We start from the raw sequence: 25571 nt of genomic DNA, 5'->3' as shown, positions 1-25571 counted from the left end.
CTCACCTGGAGTAGCCCCAAGCACTGCCTGTAATGACCACCCCTCCCCCCAAAAAGATTTATTATTGTTAGGATATCATTAAAGGTGAACTGAAACTGATTTATAATTTTCTATACACAGAAAAACGATATTGGTTCTATGCTGACAGCTGCTATGCATCAGAATGTCATGGGAGTTTTGACATATACATGTATATATATAATATCTTAGGTTTTATTATTTTACAAAGTGGAGGGATGTTACATAAACCCATTAGTGGAGTTTACGGAAGCTTTACCACACCAAAGAAAGGTGAAAGGAAGAGAAGAGGAAGAGGAAGGGGGGAAACAGAGGAGAGAGAGAGTGGCACAAGAGAGATGACAAAGAACACTGAGTACTGAGTACCTTCTACGGGCAGGATGATCCTCTACATAAATTATCTCCTGTCTTAAGTGCAGGCAGGAGAAAACCTAGGTTCAATTATTCTATTACTTACCCAGAACTGGAACTGGTGTTCAGGGACTGTCCGCCACCAGAGAGGCCCGGTTCCTTGAATACATCTAGGATAAATATTTGGAAATTTTTTGGGGGGAGAAATTCCTTCTCTAACAATCTTGTTTCTAACGCCTGACCTTGGAGTCTGTGAGCTTGGAATATGGGGTGTGTGATGATCCCTCACTTTGCCCCTCTGAGCTGGACTGGGGTTTGGCTCTGGCTGTTTGTGAATTCTGGACAGCACCTTGGCCACTTTCATCTTCAATTCTGCATCATATTATTGCCTTATTTTGGGGGGTTGCTTTTCTCCCCATCTTCATTTGGGGGGCGTTCAGGGACTCAGAAGGCTTGGAGTATGCTGGCTAATCCTGTGTCTCTGCATCCTAAAAGTTAAGGTCAAAGCTAAATCCCTTTGCCTGTTGGTTGGGGCAGAGGATTGCGTGTGTGTGGAAAAAAGGCTGGTGCTGGGTCCCTCTTCTCTCAGGAGAGGTGATTCCAAGGGGGGGGGGTCTCCCTAGAATCTCAAGAAATCAGGGTGCTTCTCTCACACTCCTGCTCTGGGCGAGGGTCCGAATCACTGAGACGCTTATATACAAGTAAAGGAGCCAAGATGTTGGGTCAGAGGCCTGGGGGGGGGGGGCACCTCAGTGTGTGTGTGCGTGTGCGACCCTTACATACAAGTATTTTCTTTCGAGCCAAGATGTTGGGGATCAGAGGTCTTGGAGGGATGGGCCCTTGGTGTGTGTGTGTGTGTGTGTGAGGTCTTGGGGGGACGGCCCCTTGGTAAGTGTATGTGTGTGTGTGTGTGTGTGTGTGTGTGTGTGTGTGTGTGTGCGTGTGACCCTTACATACAAGTATTTTCCTTAGAGCCAAGATGTTAGGCATCAGAGGTCTTGGGGGGACGGCCCCTTGGTATGTGTGTGACCCTCATATACAAGTATTTTCCTTCGAGAGGAGAGCGAAGGAAAAGGAGCCAAGATGTTGGGGGCCAGAGGCCTTGTGGGGGGGGGCGAGGAGGCGGCCCCTTGATGTGTGTGTGTGTGTGTGACCCTCACATACAAGCATTTTCCTTAGAGAGCGAAGGAAAAGAAGCCAAGATGTTGGGGGTCAGAGGCCTTGGGGGGGCGAGCAGGTGACTCCTCGGGTGTGTGACCCTCAGATACCAGTATTTTCCTTCGAGCCAAGATGTTGGGGGTCAGGGGCCTTGGGGTGGGGGCGAGGAGGCGTCCCCTCGGTGTGTGTGTGTGTGTGTGTGTGTGTGTGTGTGTGTGTGTGCAAGCGGGGGCGCGGGCCCGGCAGTCGGGGTGTCCAGGCCGCGTCCCGCCCGCCTGCCCGCCCGCCGCAGTCAGCCCGGGCGCCGTAGCGTGGCGCGGGGCGCAGGGGGCGCTGTGGGCCGGCGGCAGCAGGAGCGGGCACGGCGGCGGCGGCGGCGGCGGCGGCGCTGTGGGGGCTCCGGCTCGGCTCGGCTCGGCTCGGCTCGGCTGCGCTGCCCTCCCGCCTGCCGCACTCGCTCGTCCCGCCGCAGCCTCAGCTCCGCTCAGCTCCGCTCAGCCCGGGAGCCCGATGCGGCTGGGCGGGCGCTGGGCCTCAGGAGGAGCAGCAGCAACAGCAGCAGCGGCAACAGCGGCGGCCAGCGCAGCTCGGGCGTCCGGAGAGCGAGGCCCGCCCGAGGAGGCGAGGCGAGGCGAGGCGAGCGGCCGCCTGGGGGACCAGCACCCCGGCCATGCTGAGGCGGCGGCGGCCGCTGCGTGAGGTGAGCGAGCGAGCGAGCGAGGCAGGCGAGCGCGACCTCCAGCCGCCCGGGGTGTCCTGCCCCGCCGGCGCCTCAAGCCCCGCCTGCCCCGCTTGGTTGGTCCCCTGCGGAGCTGGAGGGCGCGAGGGGCGCGACTAGGCCCCGCGCCGCCTCGAAGCCCGCCCCCCCCACTGGATCCCCTGGATCCGGCGCGGCCCGGTGCGGCCCGGTGCGGCCCGGTCTGTGCCGGGCGGGGCGGGGCGGGGGCGGCCAGGCGACCCTCGCCCCCTTCCGGTCGGTGCTTGGCCGCGCGCTCCGGGCCTCGGCCCCCTCACGGCCGGCCTGCCTGCCTGCCTGACGGACGGGCGCTCCCCGAGGGAGGAGGCGAGGACGCCTGTTTGCAAACAGCACCTCAGAGAGACAGAGAGAGAATCGGGCAGCCCCGCAGAGTCCCCCCCACACCCCGGGGACAATTGCAGTGCTCTTTCTTTCTTTCTTGGGGTGCAGCCCCCCCACCCCAATTTGGGCTTCTTCTTTCAGGTGGAATTGCATCCCTGCCCGCCTCCTGTCTCTTCCTTCCCTTTTGCAGCTTCTTCTAAGCTTGGTCATCAGCTTTGCAGAATGAAACCCCAGCCCAGCTCTGCAATGTTAAGTTTGCTTTCTTTCCTCAGCTGCTCGGTTCACAGGAGCTAGCACCTATGTTTTTTTATTATTATTATTATTATTATATAATATAGGTGTTTGTGCTTTTTTTATTCTTGCAAATGTCTCCCCCTCCCCTATATTTTAGATTATAAATGCTTAGTTCTGAGGATCCGTAAAATGTTCCCCCTTGAAATAGGTCCAGAGAATGGATGATGAGAGGATTTTTGTTTTTTTGTTTTTAAATAGTCCCGTGATGACCCGTCCTGATTAGCATTTTTCTTACCTGATGGGAATGGGATGGAGTTTATCTACATTTTTTTTTTAGAAGTTAACTACGTAATTTAATTCGGTCTGGTGTTGATAGGTCTGGTGTTGATAGGAAAGATGAGTTTGTAATTGTTAAGTTCCACACTCTCTTTTCTTCATCAGCTCTGGGTGTTTTTTTATTTGGGGAAATGAGGTTCCCTTCCAGGTTATATAGTGAAGGTTGTAGGGTTAGATAGTGAAGGTTGTAGGATGGAAAAAGTACTTCCAGTACTTCCAAAAGTATTTTCTCCCTCCCCCTCAAAAGTATTTTCATTGTTAAAAAAATTAAGTCATGCCTATAGCTGCAAATTTGGAAAGTAGAAAAAGGTTCTTTTCGTTTTCAGTGTTAACAGAGGTTAAAAATCCTAACTCTGAATCCCACAGCTCCTGTTGGTCAAGGGAGGTTTAAAAAAGCTGTTGATTTTTTAATTATTATTAGTTTATATTTGTGTAGAGGGGACCCCCTTGAGGCACACCTTGGTGGTGTTCTGGGCCAACCCCCGGCTAAGTTACTCTCAGGACCTCATGCAGAACCTGAGATTGTTCTTAGGCCTCCCGTAGGCACATGGTCCATGAGCTATTCTTTTTTTTTTTTAATTCTTAAAACTATTTCTTTTATTAGGTTCAAAAGTAATCGTTCCATTTTCCTATTAGGATCCAGTCACATATATAAAACCTACACAAATGTTTTATTCAATTACATTACATAGAAATGTAATGATTGCATCACATTACATAAATATAATCAATTAAAACAGTAACATGAATAACTAGTTAAAAGATCCTGACTTAACCTGCAAAGCAAGTGCAACTGAGGTCTAGAGAGGTCTGGTGTAATAAAATGTTTTTGAGAACCTATCTTGTAAGATAGGGTCATCATGGATTGTTTCCCGGAGATTTTGTTTATATTTTATAACTATAAAATTGGTTTGATTTGAAAATATTTTTGGTGCATGAATATAGATGTTAAAAAGTCTTACTTCAGTTTTCAGTGTATATCAAAGAACACCACTATTAGAGTCAGCTGAGAGTGCTTAAAGAAAACATGCAATTCCTGACCCCTTGAATTAGAATTTCTAGAGATTGATCTCACCAAGGATACTTTGTTTTAAACAGTTCTTAGACTATTAGTCCTATTACAGAGCTAGCAAACATTGATTGCCAGATTGAGGGAAAAGTATCTTTTCTAGAAAATGATTAGCCCTAAGTGGCAATATAACTGTTCTAGAAGGTAATAGCTCAATATTTAGGAAAATGCTGGACTGCTGACTCAGTGAATAAACGTGGTAGCTTGTGGTGTTATAGAAGGATGCCTGGCACTTACCTTGTCACGTGAACTTCTTGGCCCTCATTTGTACCTTTATTAAATTAAGCTTACAGAGTTTTTGGGGTAAATACATCTGAAAATTTTTGTAATCAATTAAAGACCATTATAAAATGTCGCTATAATATTAAATGTTAGGTCCTGTCTTTGTTGTTCTGGAAAACATAAAAATCACCAAGGTCTTTGTTAGCAATTACCTATTTGAGGAAGTAGAACATACTTAACTCTTACAAGGCAGGGTCAGGTAAGTATTGTAATTTTTTTTTTTTTTTTTGGTTTTTGGGTCACACCTGGCGGTGCTCAGGGGTTACTCCTGGCTGTCTGCTCAGAAATAGCTCCTGGCAGGCACAGGGGACCATATGGGACTCCGGGATTCGAACCAACCACCTTTGGTCCTGGATCGGCTGCTTGCAAGGCAAACGCCGCTGTGCTATCTCTCCGGGCCCCATTCTAGATCTTTTTATGAGACTTCTGTGTCTAATTAAATGGCATAACACTTTAAAATATTAATTTGTTTTTGTTTTTGGACCACACCTGGTTAAAATATTGATTTTTTAAAAAAAAAATACAGTTATCTCTTTCTCTTCTAATTAATGATTCCATTTTTTATTCTTTAAGGAAATGAACATATTAGCTAGTAAATGATAGTTTAGTATTTGTTCCTTTGGAGAGACAGAAATGAATGGAGATGATTCCATATCTTCCTCTGTTACTAATCTGCCACCGTTCATTGCATTTAGTAAACTTTTGCTACCTGTTTTGTGCTGGCCACAGACTGGTTGCAAGGTAAAAAGATAATTGCCTAGACTTTAAATTAAATTAGTACATTCTTGAAGGTATGGCATGTTTTATAGTTATAAATTACATGTTATGGTGCAGAGTATGACATAGATATAAGCATGAATCTTTATTATAATTCTTAAAGCAATGTGATGTTTACATTATTAGATTCTTCATATGTGCTATTGCTTATCCAGGATATTTCATATAAAAGGAATCATAGGATACACGGCTGTTTTCTTTCAGTTAGCATAATGTTTTTCCAAGTTGAAGCTTATGTCAGCATTTCATTTCTCTTATATTTTCTTTCTTTCACCTGGAAGTCCTCAGGGCTTACTCCTGGCTCTGTGCTCAGGGATCATTTCTTGCGAGACTTGGGGTCCATAGAACTAGGGATCAAACCCAGGTTGGCCACTTGCAAGGCAAGCTCCTTATCCAGTCTATACTATCTCTGTGGCCTAGTGCTTCATTTCTCTTTTACTGCAAAATAATATTTCCTAGAATGCATATGCCACATCTATTTATTAATTCATCTTTTGGGATATTCCCACTTCTTGGTTGCTATGAACATTTCCCCTACAAATATTTCTCTTTCTCTTGGGTATAGAGTCCTGAGTGGAATTGTTAGGGTTAAGTGGTAATGCTTTGGTTAAATCTTTTGAGAAATTGCCAGTCTGTTTTCATAAAGCAGTTACGCCATTTTAATTCCTGCCATCAAGCAGGGGTCCTCAAGCTTTTTAAACAGGGGGCCAGTTCACTGTCCCTCAGACCATTGAAGGGTCTGACTATAGTAAAAACAAAACTTATGAACGAATTCTTTTTTTTTTTTTTTTTTTTGTGGTTTTTGGGTCACACCCGGCAGTGCTCAGGGGTTATTCCTGGCTCCACGCTCAGAAATTGCTCCTGGCTGGCACGGGGGACCATATGGGACGCTGGGATTCGAACCGATGACCTCCTGCATGAAAGGCAAACGCCTTACCTCCATGCTATCTCTCCAGCCCCATGAACGAATTCTTATGCACACTGCATATATCTTATTTTGCAATGAAGAAACAAAACAGATACAAATACAATATGTGGCCCGCGGGCCATAGTTTGAGGACCACTGGTTTAAGGCTTCTGATTTTTCACATTTTTACCAACATTTATTATTATCTGTCTCTTTGACCAATCACCTTGTGTGATACAAAGTGGTAAGGGAAAGCTCTATTTGCTGTTTATGGCTTTTATTTATAGTCATTAGGTAAATTGTTGAATCTTTTACTTGAAGATATATTGTTAGATTCTTTGATGATAAGGAGTTTAAATTTTATTATTTAAATTTAATTTTTTTGTGTGCTCCATGATGCAATGGGCTATGTTTTTATGGGAATGTATGGGGGAATAATGATAAAGAGTTTTTTTAGTTTGAGGATAAAATCTCTGAACTTTCTGTCTTCCTGTTCAGACAAGAGTGCACTTACGATACTGGTTAACCACATTAAATCATGATGTTGGACAGTAGTGGTGTGGGCATTTCAAATATAAAAGGTTGTATTCCAAGAATATTTTTTTGTGTGTGTTACACTTGGAGATTAAATTACTCCTGGCAATGCTTAGGTGACCTTACAGGATGCCAAAGATTGAACCTGGCAAACACCCTACCCATTGTACTGTCACTCCAACCCCTAAGTATAGTTAACAGAAGATGATTGTTAAGCCTTAGGTTTGGTTTTCCTTTTAACTGCTAAAACATTTCTAAAAGTTAAAATCCAGTTGTGTAGATATTTGTATTTCTAAGTACTGAAGTATGACAGATGGAAAGGAATTCTATTAATTGGCTGTAATAAATGAATCTGTATGATACAGATGTTAGTCTTTAATTTTTTTTTTGAGAGGTGGTAGTACCAGAAATTGAATCAAGGACCTCACACATTCAAGTCAAGTACCTCACTACTGAGCTAAGACCCCAACTTTAGTCATTGTTCTTTATCCTTGTATATATTATTGTTCTTTATCATTTGTTCTATTTATAATTTAAAATTTTTTTTAATTGGTCCCGGAGAGATAGCACAGCGGCGTTTGCCTTGCAAGCAGTCGATCCAGGACCAAAGGTGGTTGGTTTGAATCCCGGTGTCTCATATGGTCCCCCATGCCTGCCAGGAGCTATTTCTGAGCAGACAGCCAGGAGTAACCCCTGAGCATCGCCAGGTGTGGCCCAAAAACCAAAAAAAAAAAAAAAAGTGTTTTTAATTAGTTTAAACATTTTTGTTATTTATTTAAGCAACATGGTTTACAAAGTTGCTTCTAATACAGTTGACATTTTATGTCCCAACACTAATCCCACCACCAGTGTAACCCTCCCTCTACAATTTTCCTGATTTTCCATCAACACCCACATCCATCACCTACGACATGGTAGACATGAAATAATTTACTTTATATCGCTTGTTGCAACTAAATGGATTAAAAGGGGTCAAAGCGGAGGGGCAACGGAGAGATAGAATGCCTTGCATGCAGAAGAATGATGGTTCAAATCCCGGCATCCCATATGGTCCCTCCGAGCCTGCCAGGAGTGACTTCTTGGCATAGAGCCAGGGAGTAACCCCTGAATGCTGCTGGGTGTGACCCAAAAACCAAAAGAAGAGGGAGAGGGGCCAAAGCTGTGGTACAGAGATAGGTGGCGCAGAGGTACGGTATTTGCCTTGCACTCGGCTAACCTAAGATGGACCTTGGTTTGAGCCCCCCGGCATCCCATATGATCCTCCAAGCCAGGAGTGATTTCTGAGCGCAGAGCCAGAAGTAACCCCTGAGTGTCAACAGGTGTGGCCCAAAAATCAAACAAACAAAAAACAAAACTCCAGTAAAAAGAAAATTTGTGAAAATTATTATATCACACACTAGTATCTTTATATCATTATTTGAAGGAGTTGTTGCTTCAACTTGTTGTTAATTGAGCATTCATTGTTACTAGTTTTTTACTAGGTGGCTTTCATGCTACATTGACATCTAATTTGGTTTCATTTCTACTGGGTTCTCAGTACTGAAAAATTTGGAGGTGTGGTATGAATGCATTGTGGTTACATGCTTCAAGAATTTTAGGATCAGAGCAGTGTTTGCCTTGCAAACAGCCAATCCAGGACCTAAGGTGGTTGGTTCGAATCCTGGTGTCTCTGTGCCTGCCAGGAGGTATTTCTGAGCAGATAGCTAGGAGTAACCCTGAGCACCGCCGGGTGTCACCCAAAAACCAAAAACAAAACAAAACAAAAAAGAATTTTAGGATGGGGCCAGAGAGATAGCATGGATGTAAGGCATTTGCCTTTCATGCAGAAGGTCATTGGTTTGAGTCCCGGCATCCCATATGGTCCCCCGAGCCTGCCAGGAGCGATTTCTGAGCGTGGAGCCAGGAGTGACCCCTGAGTGCTGCCAGGTGTGACCCAAAAACCAAAAAAAAAAAAAAAAAAGAGTTTTAGGATCTGAGCCGGAGAGATGCATGGAGGTAGGGCATGCAGAAGGACGGTGGTTCGAATCCCGGCATCCCATATGGTCCCCCAAGCCTGTCAGGTGTGATTTCTGAGTGTAGAGCCAGGAGTGACCCCTGAGCACTGCCGGGTGTGACCCAAAAACCAAAAATAAAAGAATTTTAGGATCTGTGGAGCTGGATCGATGGATTGACATGATATTGATTGGGAGACATTTCAAGAGGGGGAGATGCAGGCAACATGTGCATGCAGGCACCCTGTGCGTGGGACCAGAGAACACATGTGGGCTGATCTAAATCCTTTTTGTGATTTTGGTGCTGTAATAACTTCCATCGTTTTGTTGAGTGGGAGGGGCAAGGCTATTCAGAGTTTGCTCCTGTCCCAGTGCTCAGGGATCACTACTGGCAATGCTCAGGATCACTCCCAGGGATACTCAGACTGATGATCAAATTGAGCTCAGCTACTTGAGAGGCCTTAATCCCTTTTCTGTACTTTGTCTCCAATCCCTCTCCATAGGAATTTGTTTAAAAAATTAGTAGTTGAAGTAAATTTTTTTTGACATTGTGACCTTCTGTTTTTGGAAATTTCTGCTTAAAAACTAACGTTAAGATTATTAATCTGGCCCATTCCTTTGTGCTTTAGATCCAATCTGATTATTTCTCCCTCCTGTTTCTGCATGCCCAGGATTCCAGTTTTGCAAAGTGTTTCTTAATTCCTTTTAACTTGTTTTTCTTCCTTGTGTAATTGATTTTCCAAAGCCTACATTTGTGATTCATACTGTATATCTCTGACTATAGAACACATACATTTTTTACATCATGTCAGTCTGTTAGTGTATTCTGTATTTATCTTAAATATTTCCATTTTGCCTTAAGAAGTACTCTTATCAGGAGAGCTTAGATTCAGTTGATTGGCCTGTGAATATTTGCCTTTGAAGTATACCACTGTTATGTAGCGTTTTGAAAGGGAAAGGTGTTGTACACTTGCTTGTTTGGGAATTTTGTTTAACTTTATTCAGCATTACTTTATCCAAGTCTATGACTATAGAATTTCTCTTTCACCATCATCACTTAAAAATACATCCAGGCTGGGCCCGGAGAGATAGCACAGTGGTGTTTGCCTTGCAAGCAGCCAATCCAGGACCAAAGGTGGTTAGTTAATCCCGGTGTCCCATATGGTCCCCCGTGCCTGCCAGGAGCCATTTCTGAGCAGACAGCCAGGAGTAACCCCTGAGCAACGCCGGATGTGGCCCAAACCCCCCCCAAAAAAAATACATCCAGGCTAACTTTTTTTGGGTGAGGGGCCACCTCTGGTGGTTCTCAGTACTTACTGCTGGTTTTGCTTTTAGGGATCACTCCAGGTGGGACTTAGGACCATATGGGTGCCAGGGATTGACCTGGGTTGGCCGTGTGCAAGGCATGCTACTTACCCACAGTGCTATCTCTCTGGCTGCTAATTTATAATTTATTTTGTTTTGTTTTTGGGTCATACCCAGTGGTGCTCAGGGTTACTCCTGTGCTCAGAGATTGCTCCTGGCAGTCTCGGGGGACCATATGGGATGCTGGGATTTGAACCACCTTGCGTCCTGGGTTGGCTGCGTGCAAGGCAAATGCCCTACCACTGTGCTATCTCTCTGGCCCTGATCATTTATTTATAAACATATTTACCCATTCTTCTTTTTTTTCTTTCCAGTTTTTAGTTGAGACCAGCTTTTATCTGTTTTGTAAAACATTCCCACTGTACCCCTGATGTGTGTGTTTGCATTGTAGGGGATTGAACCTCACACATGCAAAGTAGGCACTGTACTCCTGAGCTACCTCCCTAGTTGGATAACTGAATGTTCATGTCCTGATTTGAACCCTATTAGAGTGATATTACTCCTCATTTTGTTGTTGGTTACTGCTAATTTGGGGAAAAAATAGATTTAATCATAACTCTGCCTTATTCCTAATGTTTTTCTTTCTGTTTTGCTTTCTAAAATTATATAGATAATTACTGTATTTTAATATTTGAAGATGACAAGATATTTTGTTTTCCCTAGCATAGTGATTAAAAATGTAGTCTTGGGAATAAATGCCCATGTTTCTACTGTTCCACTGATTTTCCTGTGTGATATTTGACAAATTAATGAATTTCTCTCTTTTTTTTTTTTAATCTTTAAAATGGGAAAACCAGTGATAACGATGGAGCTAGAGTGATAGTACGGTAGAACATTTGTCCTGCATATAGCTCACCTGGTTTGATCCCTGGAATCTCATATGGTCCCTTGAGCACATCAGGAGTGAGCCCCTCAGCATCACTGGATATAGTGCACCACTGGCTGCTCAAAAAAAAAAAAAAAAAACAGGGAAAAAAATAAAGAACTAAAGACTGAGTAATTTGTCATAACTCCCCTAAAAGTAGGCCCTAATGTGGCATTAGTGGTGCAAGAAATTCTGTGTGTGTGTGTTTGTGGGGACAGGGGTGGGGGTGGTGGTGGTGGTGGGTAGAATGGATTGCCATCTAGAAAGGAAAGGAAGAAGAAATCTAATTAACCTAAGAGAATTTCCATCTTTCAATGCACTCACAAAACAAACAAACAAATAAAACCAAAATAAATGTGTGTGTGTGAGAGAGAAGAGAGCTGAGCTGAGAGAGAGGGAGGGAGGGAGAGAGAGAGAGACAGAGAGAGAGAGAGAGAGAGAGAGAGACAGAGAGAGAGAGAGAGAGACAGAGAGAGACAGAGAGAGACAGAGACAGCTGGGAATCAAACCTGGTTCAGCTGTGTGTAAGTGAAGTGCCCTACCTGCTGTACCATTTCTCCAGGCCCCAGTATCCCTTATCTTGTGTTGCATAGATCTGTGCCTCCAATTTTTTTTTTTTTAGGAAAATTTCTTCTCCTGGGACTTCTTGTTGGGAATTCAGAAGTAGGTTCGTGAGACAGGCAGTATCCATCTGTAATTGTTCCCGGTGCTAGAATGGTTTACATTATCTCCTTCACTATTCAATTTAAATTTCCTTATCATTGGTTAGTATTCCTGCTGGTCTTAGTCTTAGTTTTATGTTTAGAATGGGGAATCTAGGGGTGGAGTGGTGGTGCTAGAGGTAAGGCAAGTGCTAGCCTAGGACGGATGATGGGTTGATCTCCCCCGCAAGCCAGGAGTGGTTTCTGAGTGCATAGCCAGGAGTAACCCCTGAGCATCAACCCGTGTTGCCCAAAAACCAAAAAAAAAAAAAAAAAAAAAAAATGGGGAATCTTTTTTTCTCCTAAGCACCATCTGGATTTCTATAACACCATTTGCAGTTCTACAGTCCAGGCAGAGAAGCTGTGGGCATTTGGTGAGCAGTGTGCATATCTGTCTGTAGTGCATCAGGGCCAGACCACATGATTTAATGAGGCTGATACTGCCTGCAGGCCTTATATCTCCCACTCCTGTTTTAGGGGAATGATCCTTGGTATTTGGGTCTGACAGCCATAGTCTTCCCAGGCTGGAGTGGATGCATTTTTTTTTTTTCACATTTACAGTCAGAGTTGGTTGGGGGTGGGGCTGGAGAGATAGCAAGGAGGTAGGGCATATGCCTTGCATGCAGAAGGACGGTGGTTTGAATGGGATTCAAATCCCACATGGTCCCCTGAGCCTGCCAGGAGCGATTTCTGAGCGTAGAGCCAGGAGTAACCCCTGAGCGCTGCCAGGTGTGACCCAAAAACCAAAAAATAAAATAAAATAAAATAAAAAGGCTCATAAGTCATTGTTGAGGAGACAGAATCCCTGCTGGATGTTTGTGAGAGTCCATACTACTTTGCTTCCATGTTCATTTATGCTAAGGCTCCATTCATGCCCCACTTACTGCTATTTTTGTAACTATCAGCTTGTATCAAATGGTTGATTGCCATTGTGCATACTTGCATTTTTTTTTGCATTGGAGGTCTTCTAATGGACAAAAATATGTGAAAAATATTTCATACCTTGTGTGCCCATTCCCATATATTCATTAATTTACCTTTACTTTTTTTGTCTACATTATGATTGTTTTAAGTTTCCTGACCAGTTAGCCATTTTCTTTGTTAATGCCATTGAATCTTTGTATATTCTCACTTTTTTTTTTTTTTTTTTTTTTGTTTTTGGGCCACACCCGGCGGTGCTCAGGGCTTTCTCCTGGCTGTCTGCTAAGAAATAGCTCCTGGCAGGCACGGGGGACCATATGGGACACCAGGGTTTTAACCAACCACCTTTGGTCCTGGATCGGCTGCTGCTTGCAAGGCAAACACCACTGTGCTATCTCTCCGGGCCCTATTCTCACTTTTTCTATATGAAAGTTGATTGAAGCTTTATCTTTCAATGCATTGGAGAAAATTTCCCATTTATTGTCAAGGTCACCTCTAAGTGTGCTGATAATGAAGATAATTTGTTTCTTCCTCCATACATTCACATACTCAGCCGACCTCTTTATAAGCCAAGATTTGTATTTTTTTTCCTTTATAAATTGACCATGTAAACTGAGGAAAGGGTCCTGGTATAACTATGATAGCTGTCACAGAAGTCTTGGCTATCTACTTCTGTTGTGTATACTGCATGGGTTTGATGGTTTTAGATTTTGGGGTGTGTGTGTGTGTGTGTGTGTGTGTGTGTGTGTGTGTGTGTACCTGCTAGTGCAGGAATTCCCTTAGCCTTGTGTTTAGGGATCAGTCCTGGTGGTGATCTGGGGGCCACATGCAGTACTACCATATGCATATGGCCTCCAGATCAAGGCAAGCAACAGAAACCTTGTACTGTCTCTCTAGCCCTCATTTTGTTTATTTGTGCTCAGGGGTTGCTTCTGGCTCTGCACTCAGGAATTGCTCCTCTCAGGCTCAGGGGACCATATGGGATGTTGGGGATCTAACCTGAGTGGGTCCCAGGTTGTCCATGTGCAAAGCAAATACCCTACCTATGCTGTGCTATCACTCTGGTTCAGTCTGGCCCTGTTTTTTATTTTTTGAGGTACAAGTTCATCATAATAGGTTGTTGTTGAGCTCACTTTCACTTGACTTTATGACTTGGAGAGTCCTGTTAAATCAAGCTCATTATGGCAATTCTGGACATATGGTGCCTAATGTTCAGAAGCATTCAGTCGTCTTTCTGTAGACCAGAAGCACACAGCTGTTTTTCTTACTATATAATTTTCCTGCAGAGCATCAGAGACTTCATTGTGATTTCCCTCACAGGGGCTTGCTATAAACTCTTTCTGCTTCTTTACTTACCAATATTTTCCGCAGTGGAGGGACTGCTTGCATTACAACCTTGACATGCTAAAACATTCTTTTCCTGACTCAAAGCTGGCAACCATTCATACCTTACTCAGACCATGTCAACAGGGTCACAGCTTGTTTCTGTGTATTGTATTGCCTGTAGAGTCAGAAGTAACCTACATTCTTCATGGTGGTGGATGCAAGATGTCATTAGCTTTGGAGGGGGTGTTTTAGTATGACCTTGCCCACTGGATGCTTAAACTTCACTGATGTGTCAGATCCCTGAATATTTTCTCCTGCCCTTTACAATAAATGTATATTACCACACCCTTCAGCTGTCTATTGCTCATCCTGCACAATCACCATGATGTCATTGTTGATCATCATGATAGCATTTAATGGATGCTTTTTAATGGATGTTGTGGTAGTTGCTTATCATGCTTCAAGATCTAACTAGCTGGTTTCTGCAGAGCTAGACTGGTGAATTAAAGAAACATAACAGATTGCTATCCCTTAAAGCTTGCAGTCCTTTAGGGTGGCACTAATGTCTGCCATTCCTTTACCTCCACCTCTCATTCAATACTTAGAACTTACTGTTTTTTCTTGTGATGAGACATTTTCAGCTTTCTCTTGGCATTTTCTGCAAATATCCCTTAATCCACTGTCAAAGTAGAGGTTACCCCACCTGTCACATATGCTTCTGGCAAGTAAGCACTACAGCTATATGTGCAAGCACTACAAGCAAGCATTTGTATGCAGCTGCTAATCATTGCAACAACAGCAAAGGGAAGAAGGGGGAAGTAATAAAGGATATAAAGTGACTCTATTTGTGTTATAGATGATGGTTGTTTTCCTTGCTAAGTGTTTGCTATTGACTTTTAGCTACCAATTAGGTGACCTTGGGAAAGTCACTGGACTTGAATTTTTTTTTGTTTGTTTTTGGGCCATAGCCACCAGTGCTTGGGACTTTGTCTTGGCTCTGCACTCAGGGATTACTCCTGGTGGAACTCAGGAAACCATTTGGGGTGTCAGGGATTGAACTTGGTTTGGCTGCCTGCCAGGCAAGAGCTCTATGCTCTGTATTATTGTTCTAGCCCTATGGACTTGAAATTCTTTTTTAAATTTGTTTTTAGGCTATATCCAGCAGTATTCAGGGTTTACTTGTGGCTCTGTTCTTATCCTCCTGGAGGGGTGCAAGTGACCAAGTATGGTGCCAGGTATAGAATCCAGATCAGCCGCATGCAAGGCATCTTTACCATCTTTAATCTCTCTAGCCCCTAAAATTGTAATCATTTTTTTTCTAGTATACAAAGTAAAGAGATTTTTTTCTTCTAGTTTTTATTTTATTTATATTTTTGAAAACTAAAATCTTTTATTTATTTATTTATTTTATTTTGGTTTTTCGGGCCAGACCAATTTGATGCTCAGGGGTTACTCCTGGCTAAGTGCTCAGAAATTGTCCCTGGCTTGGGGGGACCACATGGGGCGCCGGGGGATTGAACCGCGGTCCTTCCTTGGCTAGCACTTGCAAGGCAGACACCTTACCTCTAGCGCCACCTCACCGGCCCCTAAAATCCTTTATTTTTTATTTTGTTTTGTTTTTGGCTTTTGGGTCACACCTGGAGGCACTCAGGGGTTACTCCTGGCTCTTCACTCAGAAATCACTCCTGGCAGGCTCAGGGGGACCATATGGAATGCTGGGTTTCGAGCCACCGTTCATCCTCCTGGGTTGGCTGCATACAAGGCAAATACCCTATCAGTGTGCCATCTCACCGACTCCTAAAATTCTTTTTTATTATAATCCATGATTTACCAAGTTGTTCAAGATACAGCTGTTTTAGGTATTAATATTCAAACAGCAATCCTATGAAAGCTTTATTTTTTATGTTTTAAAACATTATAATATACAAAGTTGTTCATAACAGTTGTTTTGATCTGTACCTGGCCAACTCTGTGGACTCGCTCTGTTCTCAAAAGAGAACCAAGCCATGAAGTACGGTTACACCGACTACACAGCTGTATCTCCGGAGGAGGTGGTCAGCCAAGTTCCCATCATACCAAAGCCCTGCTTTAACGCTCCTCTCGGGCTCTCTGCAGAGATACCCAACCTGCCCAAACTCAAGGTATGCAGTATTTGGGTTGATATCACCAGGACGTTTTTGGAGTGAGTGCAGGCACCCTCCCCCTCCTTCTTATACTTTCAGAAGACCTGGCAGCCGAAAACACTCCCCTCAAAGTCACAGTATCAGAAATAGAATTTCTGGACTGCAGGGCTTCAAGTGACACCATTTTGTTTGATTTTGTCATTCCTGTAGGAACACAAAAATATAGATGCCAATGTGTATCGGAAACCACCTAATGTTCAGAAACAAATGAAGTAACAGAATAGTCAGTTAGCCACAAGAGCTTACTAAACCTTCTGACATTGACTTAATGATCACATTGGAAATACAATAATTTTCACAAATTTTGCTTGTTGCTGTACTTCCTTTGTTATGTTTTTCTTCGTCCTTTATTTTTCTTTAATAGTTTTGTTCCCATTTTGGAAAAAATGTATTATAATCAACTATGTAAGCTATAGGATACATGTTCTTTAAGTCAAGTAAATGAATAAAGTAACAATTGTTTTAGATATTCAGAGTTCCAACACCAATCCACTCCACCAGTGTGACTTTTCTTCCATCAGTGTTTCCAGTTTCCCAACCACTCCCTAAGCATGCTTTCTTAGCAGCCACAAGATAATTTACTTTATATTACTTGTTAAACAACAAAATAGCAAATGGAATTACCAAAAAGTGGTTCAATAAAAGAAAATTTGTTAAAATTGTTATACTTCACAATAGTGTTACTAAAGTTATCCAGAATTTTCTGAGCTGTTTGGAACTAGTTGAGATTTCTGTGTTACTGTTTTTACTCATTAAGCTTAGTGAGCTTCTATGCAAATTTCCTATCTAATTTGCTTGCTCTTACTAGGCAGTTCTGAAATTTAAAGGTATCTCATACTGGAACAGGGGCGAATTCGTAGCTCCAATTCTCTTGTGTTCATTCCTGGAGCTGTAAATTGGGCTGTTTATATGCTGGAGGATGTTGGGTGTGGATGTTGTACTTTCATAGGGTCTTTCCATACATAGGGCAGGGACTCCATCCAAAGAAGGGTCTAGAGAGGCCTTGTTTAGCAGTTCAATGCCTTTTTGAGATTAGGCCTAAAGATATTAGAGATGTATTCAATGTCTTTGCTCTTAGAAACACAGAGGACTCTGGGAATGCAGTTGGAATTGGTAAAGGGAGAAATCTGGAAAGGGCTGGCATGACTTGCTCCTAGGCCTTACTTAGAAGGAAGGGGTCTCTATTTATTGGTCTCTACTTATTTGTTGGGTCTCCATTCATTGTCGTTGCTGTTAGAAACCCAGAGGAGGGGCCGGAGAGATGGCATCGAGGTAGGGCGTTTGTCTTGCATGCAGAAGGATGGTGGTTCGAATCCTGGTGGTTTAAATCACGGCATCCCATATGGTCCCCTGAGCCTGCCAGGAGTGATTTCTGAGTGTAGAGCCAGGAGTAACCCCTGAGCGCAGCCAGGTATGACCCAAAAGCCAAAAAAAAAAAAAAAAGAAAAGAAAAGAAACCCAGAGGACTCTGGAAACGGAGCTGGCAGAAGTAAAGGAATAGTAGGGAAAGGATTGGCTTGCTCCAAGGTCTTAGAGTCTCTTAGTTTGCCCCAAGGTCTTAGAGTCTCCTATCTCTTTTGTTTTCTTCTGATCCTAAACTTTTGTTTATTTTTTTATTTTTTTATTTTTGGTTTTTGGACCACATCTAGTGGTGTGGTGCTCAGGGGTTGGTCCTGGCTTTGTGATCAAAATTACTCCTGCCAGGCTTGGGGGATCATATTGGTATGCTGGGGATTTAAATTTAACCCTGGTCAGCCATACTCAAGGCAAACATCCTACCCACTGTGCTATCACTCTGGACCCCAAGCTTATAAATTTTTATGTTTACTTTAATATTTCTCTATTCACAATCCAAGAAATAAATTAAGAACAGAGCAATATAGAGTGATAGAAAAGTAGATAGATAGGGTTTTTGCCTTGCATGCTATTAACCTGGATTTAATCCCCAGCATCACTTATGGTCCCCTATGCCTTCTAGGAGTGATCCCTGAATGCAAAGCTAGGAGTAAGCTCTGAACACCTCCAGGTATGGTTCAAAACAACAATAACAACAAAAAATAAAAATAGACCATGGGCCAGAGAGATAGCATAGCAGTAGGGCTTTTGTCTTGCATGCAACCAATCCAGGACAGATGGTTAGAATCCCAGCATCCCATATGGTCCCGTGTGCCTGCCAGGAGCAATTTCTGAGTGCAGAGCCAGGAGTTACCCCTGAGCGCTGCTGAGTGTGACCCCCCCTTCCCCCCAAAAAACCCCAATATTGCAACATTATAAAAGCAAATAGTCATTCTGGAAGAGGACATAATGATGAAAGGAGGTAAGGTGATAGGCGTGATATCCTATAAGCAACAACATTGTCAACCACAGTTCCTAAAGAGAAAAATAAAATAAAAACGAAAAAAGTTTCTGTCATAGAGGCAGACTTGGATGGTGGGAGGAAAACAGGTGATGTTAATATTGGTGGAAAGAAGTGGACATGGGTGAAGGGAACACTGTAGGCTTGAAATTCACCATGAACATTATAACTTTGTAATTCATGATTATTTACTAATTAAATAATAGACCAATATTTTTGTTTGTTTTTTTGGGAGAGGCCACATCATGTTACTCTTAGGGGCTATTTCTGGCTCTTTGTGAGTGACTGTTGGTTCTCATGGGACTGTTGGAAATATATGGAACCAGAGGTTTGAATCAGGGTTGCTTTACCTTCGGTACTGTCTCTAGCCTCAAGAATAGAACAATATTGAGGGCTGGAACGATAGCACAGCATAGGGCGTTTGCCTTGCATACTGCCTAACTGGGACAGACACAGGTTAATCCCCAGCATCCCATCTGGTCCCTGAGCCTGTCAGGCGCGATTTCTGATCTCAGAGCCAGGAGTAACCCCTGAGCACCGCCTGGTGTGGCCCAAAAACCAAAAACCAAAACACCCCTCGAAAGAAAAAGAATAGAATGATATTGAACAATAACTACAGCAGTGTTATAGGTCTGTTAGCCTTTATTTTTAATTAGGAGGTATTGACCTTTTGTTTTAAAATTATACAGGAAGTTAAAAATTCGTATCAAACTTAACTGGTGAAATGAAAGAAATTCCGTTAAAGTCAAAAATAAAACATTCATGTCACTATGGATGGAGGAAATAGCAATGTAATTAGATAGGAAATGAAATGAGATATCATTGGGTAAGTGGAAAACCAGCAACTTGATTTAGGAGTCCCTTGATCTCTTAAATCTGTGTTAGAGAAATAAAAGTCCACTGGAACAGTAAGGGAACATGGAACGATTTGCTGGTGTGGGGGTGTTCGTGCATTTGTAGATGAGTTTACGTGTGTGGAAGGAAGCAGAAAATAATTTGAAAGCTGGAAAAATATGATTGAACTAGATGACAGTGTCCACAGAATCATTATTTAAAATGTGAGCTACAGGATGAATTCAAATGTATTTTTATCTACAATGATCTGATGACTGACTTCAGAGTACTTCAGTGTACTGCTCTTGGGATTCTGCTGATATTAGGATCATTTGCTCTTGAATCCTATGGGATTTTTCCAACACAAAGCTTAATAGTTCGGGTTCTGTTCAATTATTTAGGCAACATAGTTCCTAGACACAGTAGGCGATGTAATATTATAAGAAGAATCTTTGAAGAAAGAGCCATAGAAATCAATAATATTACACTTAGTTGCCTTTGGATTATGCTATCAACTATTGAAGGAAGCATCCTTAACCTATCATACCTTTTTTTTTTAATTAAAAATAGATTTTACAGGGCCGGAGAGATAGCATGGAGGTAGGGTGTTTGCCTTGCATGTAGAAGGACGGTGGTTCGAATCCCAGCATCCCATATGGTCCCCTGCCCAAGCCTGCCAGGAGTGATTTCTGAGCACTGCCGGGTGTGACCCAAAAACCAAAAAAAAAAAAAAAAAGATTTTACTAGGAAGGGGTGGGAGAGGATAAGGAAGAATAATGTGCTCAAGAGAGAGTCTCAGTACACACCCCAGTGTGATGGTATGAAAGTGTGGAAGTATACACACACACACACACACACACACAGCACAAGAGGGGAAATAATGCTGGCTACATGTGCTTGGGTACCATGTATCCAGGCAATAGATGAACCATCAATCCTTCTTTCAAACCCCTTCTGCTACTTGAGCTCTTTCCTTAACTCCTTTTCCTTAAGGTGATGTTCCATGCAATAAGTGCCTTGTTGAGTTCATATATCAAATGACATAGAAGTGCTTCCTTGAGACAAATACCACAATTTGGCATGTAGCAGAAGTATCTTAATTGTGCTTCCCATTTTGTCACACAGAATATTAAAAAGACATTTGCGCAAGAGTTGAGATTTAATAACATTCATCATTTTTATTACTTCATCTGTCAGGTGAAACTGGCATTTTAAAATACTGAGAGTGCTTGATAGTGAAGAATGTGACTACTAGTATGCTTTGGCTTTGCTGCTTTGACACGTGCTAGGGCAACAGCATTTCTACCACCATTGCTTTTGTTCATCGGTGTCAATATCACCACAGTGTAAAAGACATTCTACAGCTGGGGTAAAGATTCAGAGGGCTGGAACTCATGCAAGCATGCATAGGCCCTAGTTTGATTTCCCAGTGCTATATGGTCTCCTGAGCACTTCCAGATGTGGCTCTCTCCTGCCCTTAGGAACAGAAAAAAGGTGGGGCCAGAGAAATAGCACAGCGGCATTTGCCTTGCAAGCAGCCAATCCAGGACCAAAGGTGGTTGGTTTGAATCCCAGCATCCCATATGGTCCCCCGTGCCTGCCAGGAGCTATTTCTGAGCAGACAGCCAGGAGTAACCCCTGAGCAGCATGGCCAGTGTGGCCCTAAAACCAAAGGAAAAAAAAAAGAAAAGGAAAAAAGGTGTACTCAAATATGGCATTATCTTTGTATAACTAAGAAATAAGTTTATTGTATTTTTTTTTTTTTTGTCACACCGGGTGGTGCTCAGGGGTCACTCCTAGCTCTTCGCACAGAAATCACTTCTGGCAGGCACGGAAGACCATATTGGATGCCGGGATTCGAACCGTTGTCCACTCAGGATCGACTGCTTGCAAGGCAAGGCAAACGACCTACCGCTGTGCTATCTCTCTGGCCCCTGTATTGTATTTTTGGAGCAAACATACTCAGTGGTGCTCAGGAGTTTTTCCTGGCTTTCTGCTTAGCATCACTCCTGGTGGTGTTGGGGGAACCATATAGGGTTCAAGGGGTCAAAATCATGTCAGATGTGTGCAAGGCAAATGCCCTACCTGCTGTGCTATCTCTCTGGCTTGAAATAGGCTTTTTTTTTTTTTCTTTTCTTTTTTTTTTTACTCTCAACAAAAGGGGAATTAAAGAAAATTCTCTCAACATAGGCAAAGCTATTTACCACAAGCCCACAGCAAAAAAAGTATACTCAGTGGTAAAAAAAAAAAAAAGAATCATCCCTATAAGATTAGGCACATGATAAGAATTTCCAGTCTTTGCACTTCTGTTCAATAAAGTCCTGGAAGTACTTGCCATAGCAATTAGGCAAGACAAGATATTAAGGGCTTCCACATAGAAAATGAAGAAGTTAAGTTCTCACTATTTGTGGATGACATGATACTATATTTTTTCATTTTTTGGGGGGGGCATAACCAGTGGTCTCAGGAGTTACTCCAGGCTGTGTGCTCAGGAATCACTCCTGATGGGCTCAGTGGACCATATGGGATGTTAGGTATTGAACCCCACCTGGCTGCTTGCAAGGCAAACACCACCCTACCTGCTGTATTCTTGCTGGCCTCTTATTTAGAAAATCCTAAAGCCTCTATAAAAATGAACTCTGTAAACAATAGAGTTCTACAGTAAATGGCAAGCTATGGAATTGCAAAAGTCTATGACTTTTCCTTACGTGTGTCATGAAAAAGAAGAGAGATATAAAAAAAATTCCATTCACAGTTTTGCCTCAGAAAATCAAATATCTCAGAATCAGCTTAACTAATGAGGTGAAAGATCTATACAAAGGAAATTGCACAACACTACCTTAAGAAATAAAAGAGAACATGAGGAAATGGAAACTTCTGCTCATGGACTGGGAGAATTAATATAATCAAATAGCAATACTCCCCAAAGCATTGCACAGCTTCAACACAGTCCCTTAAGGATATCCAAGCCATTTTTTAAATAAATAAATTAAATATTCCTGAAATTCATATGGGACAATAAAACTCCCTAGGATAGCTAAAGCAATCATTGGGAAAAAGAAGATGGGAAGCATCATTTTCCCTAACTTGAAACTGTACTACAAAGTGGTGGTGGTAATTAAAACAACATGGTACTGAAATACAGACAGACCCTCAGATCTATGGAATAGACTGGAATATCCTAAAATAGACCCTCAGGCAATGATTAGTTAATCTTTGATAAAGGAGCAAAAATATGAAGTGGAGCAAGGAAAGTCTCTTCAACAAGTGCTGTTGGGAAATGTCCTCAACTACATGCAAAAAAAAATCACTTCAGACCTCTTTCTTTTTGTTTGGGTTTTGGGTCACACTCAGCAATGCTCAGAGGTTATTCCTGGCTCTACACTTAGAAATTGCTCCTGGCAGGCTCAGGGGACCATATGGGATGCTGGGATTTGAACCGATGTCCTTCTACATGCAAGGCAAGTGCCTTACCTCCATGCTATCTCTCCGGCCCCTCAGAACTCTTTCTAATGCCATGCACAAAAGTCAAATCAGACCTGAATCCAAGGAGTCTGTGGATCACACTTTGAGAACCATTTGTTGTAGTCTAAACTCAATTAACTTTGTTTGTATGCTTTAAGCAGCGTGAACTTTTCCATGTAAATTTTATAAATTTAGCAACTTTGTTTTATTATATATGTTTATTTAACTGATTAAAATGTATTTACACTGCTATTTTTTGTTTTTAAGTAGGAATATCTTGTTTGTTTATACCTACTGACTCAATGCTGATAACTTGTGAAAATAAGGATTTACATTTCATACTTTGTCATTCCGAAAAATCAACTTAATAAGTGTAGAAAATAAGGACAATAGCTAATCTTTAAACTACTAAATGTTATGAGACTTTTGGAACAAAGGTCTTTGTTTTTCTAACTCCTTTGGAAGAAGGCAAATAAATTTAGGAAATTGTTGGTATATTTTTAGCCATCTTGAAAGCAGTGAGGAGTTCAGTTGCCTTGTGGCATTATGTACATTTTGTTTCATTACTTTGTTTTCTTGCAAAATTTTGGAGTGAGATAAGACTATTTTTACTTAGTATTTTGCTTGTTAAGGAAGCCATTAACCTCTCTACAAGTGAATTTGAATATAGAAATGAATTAAATTTCTGTTACAGATTAAATCCCCTAATAGCTGATTCTTTTTTTTTTTTTTGGGTGGGGGGCCACACTCAGTGATGCTCAGGGGTTACTCCTGGCTGTCTGCTAAGAAATAGCTCCTGGCAGGCACGGGGGACCATATGGGACACCAGGATTCGAACCAACCACCTTTGGTCCTGAATTGGCTGCTTACAAGGTAAACACCGCTGTGCTATCTCTCTGGGCCCAATAGCCGATTCTTGATGGATATTAAGAATCTTTTAGTCCACTAAAATTTTTATTGTATTGATTTTTGCTGGAAATAATTGGTAGTTTGCCAGTGTTAATCTAATCCCCCATAGACCCTCCCACTTTTCTACTTTTCTACCCATCTACTTTTCCCTTCAGTTAATGTGCTTTTTCTCCGTTTGCTGTGATTGAAATGATCTTCTCCTGAATATTTGTAGAGATGCCTCCTGACATTCAGTTTTTGACATAAATGCCATCTTCTCAGTGAACCTTTTCCAGGTGATCTGTCTAATTAAAACTGTAACCTCCAGGGGCCGGAGAGATAGCATGGAGGTAAGGCGTTTGCCTCTCATGCAGGAGGTCATCGGTTCGAATCCCGGCGTCCCATATATGGTCCTCCCGTGCCTGCCAGGAGCAATTTCTGAGCCTGGAGCCAGGAATAACCCCTGAGCACTGCCGGGTGTGACCCAAAAACCACAAAAAAAAAAAAAAAAAAAAAAAAAAACTGTAACCTCCAAAAAATTGTAATCTCCAAAATATCCACAAATATTTTTCTCTCCAGCAAATAGCATCTAGTAACATTGGTTTTACTTGTTTATATTACTTTTTATCCATTTCCATTAAAATATAAGTTTCATGAGAACCATATTTTTGTATATTTACTTATTACATCTCTGGTGTTTAAATTTGTGCTAGGAACACAGCAGGCATCTCACATATTGATTAGATAAATATTTATATCATATGATTGTGAATTATGTGAAGATTTTTATTATAATTGTTGAAGTGAGATTTGACCAAAAAGTTTGCTGTCACACTCTTTCGTTTTTTAATTTTGTTTGTTTGTTTTTTGGGCCATACCCGGTGGCACTCAGGGGTTACTCTTGGCTATGCACTCAGAAATCGCTCCTGGCTTGGGGGACCATATGGGACGCTGGGGGATCGAACTGAGGTCCGTCCTAGGTTAGCGCGTGCAAGGCAAACGCCCTACCGATTGTGCCACTGCTCTGGCCCCTTGGGTTTTTTTTTTTTGTTTTGTTTTGTTTTTGGTTTTTGGGTCACACTCGGCCGCGCTCAGGGGTTACTCCTGGCTCTATGCTCAGAAATCGACCCTGGCAGGCACAGGGGACCATATGGGATGCCGGGATTCAAACCACAGTCCTTCTGCATGCAAGGCAAATGACTTACCTCCATGCTATCTTTCCGGCTCTGGTTTTTTGCTTTTTGTTTTTGGGTCACACCCAGCAGCACTCAGGGGTTACTCCTAGCTCTATACTCAGAAATCACTCCTGGCAGGCTTGGGGGACCATATGAGATGCTGGGATTTGAATCACCATCCTTCAGTGTTTAAGGCAAATGTCTTACTGTTATGTGATGTCTCTCTGCCCCCCCCCTTTCTTTTGGCCCCTCGTTTTTAAAATTTTTTTTTTGGTTTGTGTTTTGGGTCACACCCAGCAGCGCTCAGGAGTTACTCCTGGCTCTCTACTCAGAAATTGCTCCTGGCAGACTCGGGGGACCATATGGGATGGATTTGAACCACCGTCCTTCTGCATGCAACACAAACGCCCTACCTTATATTATCTCTCTGGCCCCTTGTTTTTTAAATTTTAATTGACGTATTTACTATATTTAATTGAAGGATTTACTTTTTTTTTTTTTTTTTGGTTTTTGGGCCACACCTGTTTGATGCTCAGGGCTTACTCTTGGCTATGCGCTCAGAAATCACTCCTGGCTTGGCGGGGACCATATGGGACACCGGGGGATTGAACCGCAGTCTGTCCTATGCTAGCACTTGCAAGGCAGACACCTTACCTTCCCTGCCCCACGGATTTACTATTTTTTTTTTTTTTGGTTGTTGGGCCACACCCGGCGGTGCTCAGGGGTTACTCCTGGCTGTCTGCTCAGACAGAAATAG

At 42.5% G+C, this 25571-nt stretch overlaps 1 protein-coding gene across 2 annotated transcripts in view; it reads left to right on the top strand.

The window, feature by feature from the left end:
• Positions 1-1933: 1933 nt before the first annotated feature.
• Positions 1934-25571, top strand: part of ZFYVE9 (zinc finger FYVE-type containing 9) — a 167226-nt gene continuing 143588 nt past the window's right edge. For both annotated transcript variants that reach the window (XM_049774628.1, XM_049774627.1), the window contains exon 1: positions 1934-2227. The gene's annotated coding sequence lies outside the window, so the exon portion shown is untranslated. The remainder of the gene's footprint in view (positions 2228-25571) is intronic.

This window comes from Suncus etruscus, chromosome 6 (assembly GCF_024139225.1).
Source record: "Suncus etruscus isolate mSunEtr1 chromosome 6, mSunEtr1.pri.cur, whole genome shotgun sequence".
NCBI classification, from domain to species: domain Eukaryota; kingdom Metazoa; phylum Chordata; class Mammalia; order Eulipotyphla; family Soricidae; genus Suncus; species Suncus etruscus.
Note: the sequence above shows the minus strand (reverse complement) of the source record. Positions and strands in the feature narration are given on the sequence as shown.